The following is an 11,316-nucleotide window of genomic DNA, read 5'->3' on the forward strand; positions in this document are numbered from 1 at the left end:
TATCCAGCCTTGGAGGGGAAGGAGACCCCACACATGCGACAGCAGAGGTGACCCTTACGTTCATTATGCCAAGCGAAATAAGCTAGGCACAAAGACCAAATACTGTTTGATTCTGTTTACAGAGGGTCCCTGGAGTAGTCCAACTCACATGGATAGAAAGTAGAATGGTGGTTTCCAGGGGCTGCAGAAGTAGGAACTCAGAGGGTGTATAGAACAGTCTTCTGGGACCAGTAGGTGGCATGGTGGTTAAGGTGCTGGACTTCTACATGGATGACCATGATTCAAGTCCTGGACCCAGCAGTTTGAAAATCACTCTGAGCATGTATGTGCACATGCCCAAAATCCCAAGAGGAGAATGGAGGAGAAGGGATTGTGGTGTGGCCATCTCCTCTGGGGGTGGTTTCTCATTTCCCCCCCTTTCTGTCTCTCTCCAGCAAGCACATGCTTGCTTACTAAAAACCTTTGAAAGAAAAAGTCTTGGGAACCAGCAGTTAGCGTAATGGCTATGTCACTGGATTCCCACGTAGTCGACCACAGTTTGCGTCCCGGACCCGGTGGCTTAAAACTCACGCCGGGCGTGTGTGCATGTGTGCCCAAGATCCCGAGAGGAGAATGCAGGAGAAGGGATTGTGGCGTGACCATCCCCCCTGGGGGGTGATTTCTCGCTTTCTGTCTCTATGTCTCTCTCTGTCTGTCTGGCGAGCGCACGCGCCCTATAGCGAAAACCTCTCCAAAAAAAAAAAAAGAAAAAGTCTTTTGGGGTCTGGGGAGTATTCTATATTTTGACAGCTGGTGATTATACAAACACATAGATTTAGAAATATTCCTCACTGTACCCTTGAATGTGTGCATTACTTCAGAATATGTAAATTAGTAAAAAAATAATAATGCAAATATAGTAGAAAAGTATTTTAAATTCTATGAGAAAAACTGAAGTCCCAGGCAAAGAAGAGCCAGGCAGTTGTCCCGTCAGAGCACTGGGCAAAGCAAGTGTCCAGCAACCAGCTGGGCTCCCACACTCTCCACCTCCTGTCAGGACCATGCTGAGTGACCACACCCCCAAGCTTCTCTGTGAGACCTCATGTCCACATTGAAAGTCTCCTCAAGAACAGAATGACCTTTTCTGGCTTTACTTTGCTTTAGTTATTGCTGTTGCTGATGATATTCCATTTCAGGGCACCTCCCTGCTGAGCTCTGGGCACACGAGGAGCTGGAGGCTGAGTAGTCCCTTCGCCCACCTAAGCTGGAAAAGCACCGAGCTGTCAGGTGAGAGTAACCAATGGATCCTGCTGGGTTCTCTCTCTCTCTCTTGCTCTCTCTCTCTCTCTCTCTCATCCCTCCTGTTCACAAAAGGAAAAAATAAACTTTAAAAAAAAAAAAAGGCATCAAGGCAAGAAGCGAAAGGGCCGGCCTGTAGTCCCAGTGACGCCTGCAGCAGGGAGCTAAGCCCCAGGCCCCCTTCCTCCTCCAAAGTCCAGAGTGGGACACAGTACAGACCCTGGCTGGCCTAACGTGGAGGGAGCCTGAACTGAAGCTCTGGCAGCTTCCTGGCCCTGGAAAGGAGGGAAGGAGGGAGAAAAGATGGGAAGACAGGGGGGGCTTGGAGTGGAGGAGCGATGGGTGCGAAGTCAGCCTGGAAAAAGTGCCTCAGGGTTTCTCCTGGGAATCCTCCGCAGGGCTGCATGAGGCGGTGTCAGTCAGAGACCCAGGTGTGAAAAACCTGGGCTAGGTATGCGAATAGGTGTTGGAGGTGACGGACAGGGGACCTCGGTCCAAGGCTGCCATGCATCTGCTGGGCCCCAGGCCTGCTGCCGGTGATGAGGCCCACCAGAGAAAGCCTGTCATCGCCAAAGCCCTTTGAAACGCACCTGATTTCCAACCAGGACCCAGCTCCTGGCTCCTGGCAGGTGTGGGGCTCTCAGACTTTTGGTGGGCAGTGGGGTTAGGCCTTCCCTTGAGCCAATGGGATAGAGTTCCCCAAGCTCGCAGACGCAGGAAGCCTGAGTCTGGGGTGGTTTTCTGGGGCCCTAAGGCTCAGGTCCAGAGATGGGCCAAGCAGACGGTAGGAAACTGCCCCCGCTTGACCACAGTCTGTACTCCTGACTAAGCACCTGGTGATGGAATCTGAGTGTCACCTCTCCCGCGGTCCCCAGCCCTCTGCCCTAGCCAGCACCACACAGAAGCTCGGCAAAGACAGGCCAGGACTTGTCTTCAATTCCATGCTCTTGGGCCTGGGCGAACCCTGCACAAGGAAGGTCTGTCACAGCAGGCAGGGCCCCTGCAGCCACCGTGCTGCCCCCAGCCTGGGCTCCCTCTACCAGGACGGGGCATGCCAAGCAGCTCCTGGCCTGCCCGGCTTTCCCGGCAGGAGGAAAGCGAAGCACAATCAGGCCGGAAGTCGGCGGCTTTGAGACAGGTTCCCGCCCTCTGAGCCCTGCATCCTGCCCCACCACCATCCCGTCTCCCCTGGGAGATGTTCTGTCTCCCTCCACCTGGTTCCTGTACAGGAGAGACAAGGTCGCATTGCCCTTCGTCCCCAACTGCAGGGTATCTTGGCTAGTCGCTGCCCTGATTCCACCTTGTTTCAGATTTGGTATTTTGTTCACCAGGGACAGTTTGTATATTGATTTTCTTTTCTTTCTTTTTTTTTTTGGAGAGGTTTTTGCTATAGGGCGCGTGCATGTGCCAGACAGACAGAGAGAGACAGAGAAACAGAAAGCGAGAAATTACCCCCCAGGGGGGATGGTCACGCCGCAATCCCTTCTCCTCTTTTCTCTCAGGATCTTGGGCACACACACACATGCGCCCGGTGTGAGTTTAAGCCACTGGGTCCAGGACTCGAACTGTGGTCAGCTACATAGGACTCCAGCGATGTAGCCATTATGCCATCTGCTGGTCCCTGTGTATTGATTTTTAATTTTTACCATAATGCGTGAAAATATTTATTTTAGTTACTGAGCTTTGGGTGCCTCTGGAAAGTGCGTCCAAGGCAGTGCCTCGTTCCCTTTGTTGAACCCCACCAGCCCTGCTAAGCTCAGGGAGTTAGCCATTCATTCACTCACTCGTTCCATCCGAAGGGCCTTTTCTGTGTCCGTGCTGCTACTGGGGAGAGAAATGTGAGACACAGGCAGGGTGAAGACAGTGCTGGGGCAACCACAGCCAGGAATAAGCATGACCGTAGGTCAGCATAGGCGAGGGCCAGGCAAAAGAGGACACCTGGGCCATCAAGATGCCACCAGCCAACACTCGGGGGTTCTCATGGGCAGCTCTGAGTGAGACCTCCCCAGGCACCGTCTCGAAGTCCCTCAACAGCCCTTCCGAGTTTGAAGACGCTTCTGCGACAGTAACAGATGGGAGTCTTGAGGTTTGGAGAAGTTACAGGCAGGTAACTGGAGCAAGTTCCAGGAGGTAGTGAACTAGGGGGGATCCAACCCAGGTAGCAGGCTCTGGTCTCCCACCTGCTGTGGTTATGGCAGCTGGCCTCTGCATCCCCATGGGGGAGTCAGGGAAGGCTGCATGGAGGAAGTCCCATGGGAGCCGAGGCATGGATACACAGGCATTTACAGGGAGACAAAGTGGGGTAAAAGCCCTTCTGGCTGAAATAAAAGTCACGTGTGTTTCTGTAAAGCAATGTCGTGTCCACAGCTCTGAGAAACGGCAATGCTCGTGGAGCCTAGCTCTGTAGAAGGAGTCTGGGCCGGCGTCGCTTCCTCTTTCTGCTTCTCTGTTTCCTCACCACGTCAGTATAAATAGGAAGCAAGTGCAGGGGACGCAGCTGCCTGGAGGCTCCCGAAGGCTGCTCTGCCCCAGTGCCCAGAGGTACGGCCCAGCTTCCAGGGACAGCGCGGAGGGCGGGGGCGGAAGGAGGGGGACTGTGGGGACAGGGTGAGCTTCGGGGTGTCACAGGGGGCAGCTATTCTCTGGGGACTTGGGCGGTTGGGGCTTGGCTTCTTGGAAAGACCTGAGCCCAGACTCCTCACAGTGGGCGAGGTGGCAGCAGGGGTGCGGGCCTGCTTGCGTGTTCCTCAGGAGCTCTGGGCAGGGCTGACTGTCCTGCTGGCAAGTCCCTGGGCGGGGGGGATGGATGGAGCTCAGGCATGGAAGTGAGGCAACCCGTGGACCGTCCGTCTTTGTCACTAAGACACTGCGATCGTGGTGGCAGTGAGAGCGGCTGTTTCTGTCCCCTCGCCTGTGGGATGGGAAGAGTGGGGCTAGTCCCTGGCATCCTGGTTTAGACAGACAGGGCTGGACGGTCAAAGGTGGCTCTGTGAGGCAGCCCCACACCGCAGGTTACCAGTTCACGCCCAGAGACCTCCCGGAGTCCCTGGGCCATGCGGGTGCCTGTGACCCAGGCTGAGGCTGGGGTTGGAGGACAGACCCTGTCAGGGCGCTGTCTCGCTCTCACTCACAGAAGAAATCAACAGCCTCTAAAAGAAGAGAAAGAGCGTGTGTGCACACACATGTGCGGACCCCAGGCGCGCGGTGGTGCAGGGAGGCTGAGACGTGGGGGTGAAGCTTAGCGCCTCACAGGGCTGCGTCCCAGAGCTGGGTTGGAAAGCTTTGAACTTGAGAAGGGCCCCAACCCCTTGCCCAGAGACATAGGGGACACTGTCCAGGGATCTTTCTGACCCTCTCTCTCTAACTGCTCTCAACTGCTGTTGTTTGGGGTTGGGCCTAAGCGTGTGTGCTGTATGCACAAGTGTGTTAACCTGTGTGGGCACCTGGGGGTGCCTGCTTCAGGGTGTGTGCAGGTGTGTGTGCTTGCCCTGGGAATGAGAGGGCAGGTGCTTTGGTGGGTCCACATTAGGGTATGAGCTGTGGGGTCCCTCCAGACGGGCTCCGGTGACAAGTTGCACATATGCGATTTTCAGTCTTCAAAGACCCTGCTGTTATATTTCTACATAACCAGATTCTAATTTTTGCTATCATCTCTTGTTGTTGTTTTGGCCAGAGAGTATATGCACTTGCTGGAGAGAGACAGAGAGACAGAGAGAGAAAGAGAGAGAGTGAAAGCACCCTCCGTGGAGGATGGTCACACCATAGCCCTTCTCCATTCTCCTTGTGGAATTTTGGACACACACACACACATGCCCGGAGTGTCTCTCAGGCCACTGGGTCCTGGCCACGTAGGATCCAGCTGCCTTAATCGCCGGACCGCGACTTGGCTCCTTCCTGCTTTTTAGTAGTTTTATAGTGAGTAAACCATTGCAGTCAGCTTTTGGTCACTCTTCTTTTCATTCATCAATTTTTCTTACATTGTACAAATATAGAAAAAAAATGCCAAAAGAGACCTCTGAGTTGTTCAAGGGGTGCAGGTAATGCTAGACAAGGAAATGCACGAATATCTGTCTTAGTAACAATTAGAGCCATCCAGAATTATGTAGCATAGAAGACAAAGTCCCCAATCTCTGTCACCTCGTTTGACGTCCCACTCTTCATTGCATGCGTCCTTGCAGAGCGTTTGTGAAATATGATACAAGTGTATAGTTTTTTCTTTCTGCAGAAATGGGGTTATAAGATATATATTTTTATATTGTTCTATGATTGATTTCTTCCTCAGCATTATGTTTTAGAAAACTTTCCATAGTAACACATCTAGATTTTACTCATTAACTCTAAGAAATAGGTGATGTTTATTAATACGGGCACACCATAATTTGCCCATACCATATTGATAGATGCTTGGGCTGTTTCCAAGCACGGTTCGAGTCCTGGGCCTGGTGGGTTGCTTTTACACTTTCTCTCTCTCTCTCTGTCTCTCTCTCGCTTGCTCGCTCGCTCTGGTTAAATGGAAAAACAATGAATAAATAAAAATAAATAAATACTTTTAAAAAGATGTCTTGTGGCATATAAAAATGCTTTATACTTTCAATGTAAGACAAATCTGTCACTGTTTTTTACTTTATGGCTCCTGTTTTTGGTGTCTTTATTTAACTCTTAAGATTGTGAAAATATGTAGAATGCTTCATTATTTTGGTCTTGACTTTCAGATTTCTTATTGTTTGCTTGTTTTTTTACTTTTTAGACAGTTTTTTTCTTTTGTTTGAAGGTTTTTGTTTGTTTGTTTGTTTTTCTTATTTCTTCTGTGAGAAAGAGAGAAAGAAAAAGAGAGAGACCCCACCACCACCAAGAAAGGTCCCCGAGCCATGATCCACCCCTCTGTCAGCTAGCTTGGATCAGAGTACCCAGTGCGTAAAGGAGGGCCTGGGCCACGAACCCAGTAGCTGTCCATGTGGGTCGGGCACTGACTCTTAGGTCTTTAACCCGTCTAGAATTGGGAGGTGTGGGAATGTGTAAAGTAGTGACTGACTTTTTAAAGAACTTACCATCTAATCATCTCAAGACCCTTAACTGTGAGTGTGAAGTCCACCCTCTCCTCCGTGGTTTGAAATGTCACTGTCCCTAAAATCTTACAATACTCGATTGCTTTCTGTTCTGTCTACTCTTACTTTCTGTCTGTTCTGTCCTGATTTTTCTACTGAATAGAACAAGTCTCTCATATTTGGTGTGTTATCATTTAAAATCAGTTTGTCAAGCCTAGTAACACTTCTTCTGGGGGCCAGCCAGGTGGCATAGTGGTTAAAGTGCTGGATTTCACATGGCCGACTAAGTGGTTCAAGTCCCAGATTGGTGGCTTGAAAATGATGCCAGCCACCTATGCGTGCATGACCGAAATCCAGACAGGAGAATGCGGGAGAAGAGACTGCAGTGTGACCATTCACCCTGGTGGTGCTTTCTCACTTTCTCCAGCGAGGGCACGCGTCCTATAGCAAATTTAAAAAGAGAAAAGAAATTCATTTGGACTGTTTATTCTGATTGCATTGACCTCAGAGAGTCTTTGGGGGCGATCAGCTCCTGGAAGAAAGGCAATCTTGGGGGCTCGTGTCTATGCCTCTGGCAGGAGGGAGGGTGCGTGCATGCCTCAGACTCTGACATTGCCACAGGGCCCTGGAAGACCCTCGGAAGTGCCACTGCTTCCTCAGGCTCTTCACTTGCCAACTTCATTTGTTTATTCATTTCATCAGAAATGACTTGTGTCTTATTAAATGTTTAGGAACATCTGAAAAGATCAACTTACCCTTTTTCCCTTTAATCTGCCTGTCTGTTTTTCATCACTGATAGGTTTCTTAGTGGCTTCCCTGGCCTTTGTGGGATACCCCATCCTTGGCCACGACGTATGGGCTTTTAAAAGCCTTTGGCACCTTGGCTCATGATTTGTTTTTGTCTGGAGTGAATTGGAAACTTTGCTTTTTCGTTTTCTCAGTTTTCACTCTTACTACTAAATTCCTTCATAAGCTTTGGACTTTTGATGTGAATGTTGATTTCAAGTGAGAATGTGTTTTTTGGTTTTTCTCTTCTCTTTTCTCCCTCTCCCTGTCTCTCTCCTCCTGCCCCATCTCTTTCATGCCCTTTTTCCCCCTGGCTTTCTTCTCGTTCTTTCCTCTCGAACTTTTTTATTTATTTATTTATTTCATGAATGAGAGAGACAGCACCTCACACAGGGCCTGCATGTCCTGATTCACCCCAGGCCTCAGCCAGCCCCAGATCTGGGGCATGCACGTGCAGGCAAGTGAAGGGAAGTCTCTGGGTGCGAGCCCAGAACCTTCCCAGGTGGGCAGCCTCACAGAGCACCTCCTTTTACCAGAGTGTGGCCATCCAGCCCCGAACCTCCTGCTGTCAGCATGTGTCCTTAACTGATTCTTTGCACCAGCATTTGGGTCTAACTAGCACTTCTGTATTCTTGCAAAACAACACAAAATCCTTAGTACGTTTTCAGTTCTCCTCCACTTTCCACCTTCGGCCTCATAGCCAACTCCCACATTCAGATCATCTGAGTTTTAGTTCAATCTTGTGACCACGGCTTTATTTTTACATTAAACAAAAACAATTCTTTATTTAACTGTAAGCCTTACTGGTGTCTGTGCTCCAGTATCAAATGCTGTCTTTCTTTCCCAGAACTTGTTTTCTCCTAAAATATATCTTAGGGTAATTATTTTCAGAAAAGATCTGACAAATTTTCTTTGTCCTAACGTATCCAAAAACTTCTGTTGCCCTTGGACGGCAGTGGGAACTTAGCTTTTTCGTGATTCTAGGTTTACACACATTTTGCCTAGGTATTTTCAAGGTGTCTATTTAGAGTTCAGGGTCGCTGGTGAGGAATCTCTTGCCAAGCTGACCCCTTGCTCCATTGAAAGTAACCCATGCGTCTCCTTCTGGAAGGATTTTTAGGATTCCTTTTTTATTCTTGGAAGACGGAAAGTTTTCCAGCATGAACTGGCACTATGAAAAGGAATCTTGGGAGTTGAACCCAATCTCACTTCCCCACTACAAAACCCTATTGAAGAATCTGCCTTTCTTGTCTTTACATTTTTTTAAAGGGGGGGGGACCAGCAATTAGCGTAATGGCTATGTCGCTGGACTGCCACGTAGTCGACCGCGGTTCGTGTCCCGGACCCGGTGGCTTAAAACTCACGCCGGGCGCGTGTGCGTGCGTGCCCAAGATCCCGAGAGGAGAATGGAGAAGGGATTGCGGTGTGACCATTCCCCCTGGGGGGTGATTTCTCACTTTCTGTCTCTCTGTCTCTCTCTGTCTGGCAAGCGCACGCGCCCTGTAGCAAAAATCTCTCAAAAAAAAAAAAAAAAAAAAGAAAAAAAAAAATATTTTTTTAAGGGGGATCAGCAGATGGCGAAACGATTACATTGCTGGGTTCCCACATAGTCAACCACCAGGAATCCAGGCCAATGGCTTTGAAACACGCAGGGCATGTGTGCATGCGTGCCCAGGATGCCGAGAGGAGGATAGAGAAGGGATTGCGGTATGGCCATTCCCCCTGGGGGGTGATTTCTCACTTTCTGTCTCTCTGTCTCTCTCTCTCTCCAGCAAGTGCAAACATCCTATAGTGAAAATCTCTAAAAAAAAAAAAAAATTTTTTTAAAGGAAGAAATCTTGCCCTTCACTTAGTGGACTATAGTCCTCTTTAAAGCCCTGCAAAGTTCTCTTCTATCTCCAGTTGTATCTGTTTGTACTTGGAGAACCTTAAACGACAGTGGCTTTAACAGCGCAGAGACGTTTCTTTCTGTTTGTTTGTTTGTTTGTTTGGAGAGGTTTTTGCAGATGTTTCTTTCTGTTTGTTTGTTTGTTTGTTTGGAGAGGTTTTTGCTATAGGGTGCGTGTGCTTGCCAAAAAGACAGAGAGACAGACAGTGAGAAATCACCCCCTGGGGGGATGGCCACGCCGCAATCCCTTCTCCTCCATGCTCCTCTCAGGATCTTAGTCTCCCTGCTGTGACCCACTCCCAGCCTGAGCAAACCTGGGTAACAGTGCACACGTGCCCGACGTGAGTTTAAGCTACCGGGTCCAGTACTCGAACCGCAGTCAACTATGTGGAAGTCCAGCGACATAGCCATTACATTAACTGCTGGTCCCAAGATGTTTCTTTTTCACTCATGTGAAAGATCTTCATGAGCTGGCCCTATAGCTTAGTAGTTAAGGGAACTGGACCCCACACAGCTGACTGAGGTTCAAGTCTGGCCCCAGTGGCTTTTGGAAACACACCAGATACATATATGTGCATATGTGTGCATGCCCCAAGTCTCAACAGGATAGAGAAATGGAGGAGGGATTGCAGCACGACTATACCCCACTGGAGGAGGCTTTCTCTCTCGGGTGAGCACATGGACCCTTTTTAGTGAGCAACTAAAAACAGAAAAAAGACATCAAGCAGTAAGCTGTCTCGGACTAGTTTTGTGCTCCAGTGGGACAAGAAGACCCTAGTGTCCCCTCTTTCTGTTGAACAGCCCTCCCGCATGGCTTCCGTCTTCAAGGTAATCTTGTGGTCCAAAATGGCTGCTGGGACTCCAGCTATCACTTCCAAGTTGCAATCTGGAAGAGCGAGGAAAGGCAGAAGGTGTAAAAAGGACCCCTCTCACCTGATTCAACTAATCTCTACAAGTAGCCTTCCTTGGAAGACATGCACCCATTCCAGTCCCATCTCCTTGGACAGCCACACTGAGGGCAGCATAGGAAATACAGCCTTCTGTTCCGTGCAGCGATAATCCCACTGAACATCCGGGCTTCTCTTGCCAAGGAGAAGGGAACAGCAAGGTAGCCAGTGCTGTCTGCCGCCTCTGCCCTCGATTTTATCCTCAACTTCTGGGTGCCAGAATTCTTTAGTTTCTTTTCCAGAGAAATCACCTCCCAGGCAGAGGGTATGGCCACGCTGCAATCCCTTCTCCTCCATTCTCCCCTTGGGGTTTTGAGTATGTGCACACACCTGGCATCTTTTTCAAGCTGCTGGATCCAGGACTCAAACTCTGGAGTCAGCCATGTGGGATCCAGCACCTTAACCACCACACCATCTGCTGACCCCAGTTGGTTTTATAAAATACCGAGGATCTCAGTTTTATGTATCTCTGTCAGTCTCTGTCTCTCTGATTTCTTGCACTAATTTGAAGTTGCAATGTTCACTTCTATAGTTTTGCAAGAGCAATATGATTTAACTTTTCACATTTAAATTGTTAATTAACCTCATATTTGGGGGAAGATGTGAGATGGAGATTTAGGCTGACAATTTTAATTATTATAATTAATCATTTTCAATTATCTTAGCATTTTGAACATTTATTTATTTATTTCATGAAAAAAAAAGAGGGCCACCGCAGTAGGGTCTCCGTGCTGTGACCCACTCCCAGCCTGAGCAAACCTGGGTAACAGCGCACACACCACACCAGATGTGCGGGGAGACTTCCACATGTGTGCCTGGACCCGCCGTGCGTGTCTAGCCTGCGTCCCTGCCGCACCCACCCCTTACCAGCCGTGTGATCATAGAGGAATCACAAGAGTTGATGACGAAGGACCCAGGGGGTCTCTCAGCTTTTTTATTGCGTATTCCATCACTTTGCTCCTTTAACACTGGTGACATTCTTGGGCAAAATAGTTTGTTTCCGGCAAATATGTCTAGTGATGTACATTACATGTGCACATATGTGTGTGTGCATGTGTGTGTATCTTGAGTGAAGTTTCCGATAATTTTACAGACGTGAACCACAGTGCCCCATCCTGCTGGCCTGGGTACTTCCCAGGCCGGACAGAATGAAAACGAGGAAATCCCCAGCCTCGGGGGAGAAAAGGGAACTGGCTTGCAGGGCTGTGGTGGGAGGAGTGACGGTAAGCAAGCAGGGGCGGGAGCGCACCAGGCCCTAGAGCATGCGTGTGCATGTGCATGCGTGCGTGCGTGTGTGTGTGTGAGATCACAGCCAAGGGGTGATGCAGATGGTCCGGCCCCCAGTGACGCAGCCCTGCAGGTCCAGGGGAGC

The 11,316-nt window shown here is 49.5% G+C and overlaps 1 protein-coding gene across 7 annotated transcripts in view; it reads left to right on the forward strand.

Moving 5' to 3' along the window:
• Positions 1-3,738: 3,738 nt before the first annotated feature.
• The window catches only part of CSF2RB (colony stimulating factor 2 receptor subunit beta), a 31,295-nt gene continuing 23,717 nt past the window's right edge, over positions 3,739-11,316 (forward strand). For 6 of the 7 annotated variants that reach the window (XM_027774953.1, XM_027774951.1, XM_027774954.1 and 3 more), the window contains exon 1: positions 3,739-3,819. The gene's annotated coding sequence lies outside the window, so the exon portion shown is untranslated. Of the gene's footprint in view, positions 3,820-11,028; positions 11,168-11,316 lie in introns of those variants that run through there. The other variant, XM_027774952.1, reaches the window with a different exon arrangement.

The sequence above is a fragment of the Tupaia chinensis genome, unplaced genomic scaffold (genome assembly GCF_000334495.1).
Source record: "Tupaia chinensis unplaced genomic scaffold, TupChi_1.0 Scaffold000496_1, whole genome shotgun sequence".
Lineage (NCBI taxonomy): Eukaryota > Metazoa > Chordata > Mammalia > Scandentia > Tupaiidae > Tupaia > Tupaia belangeri.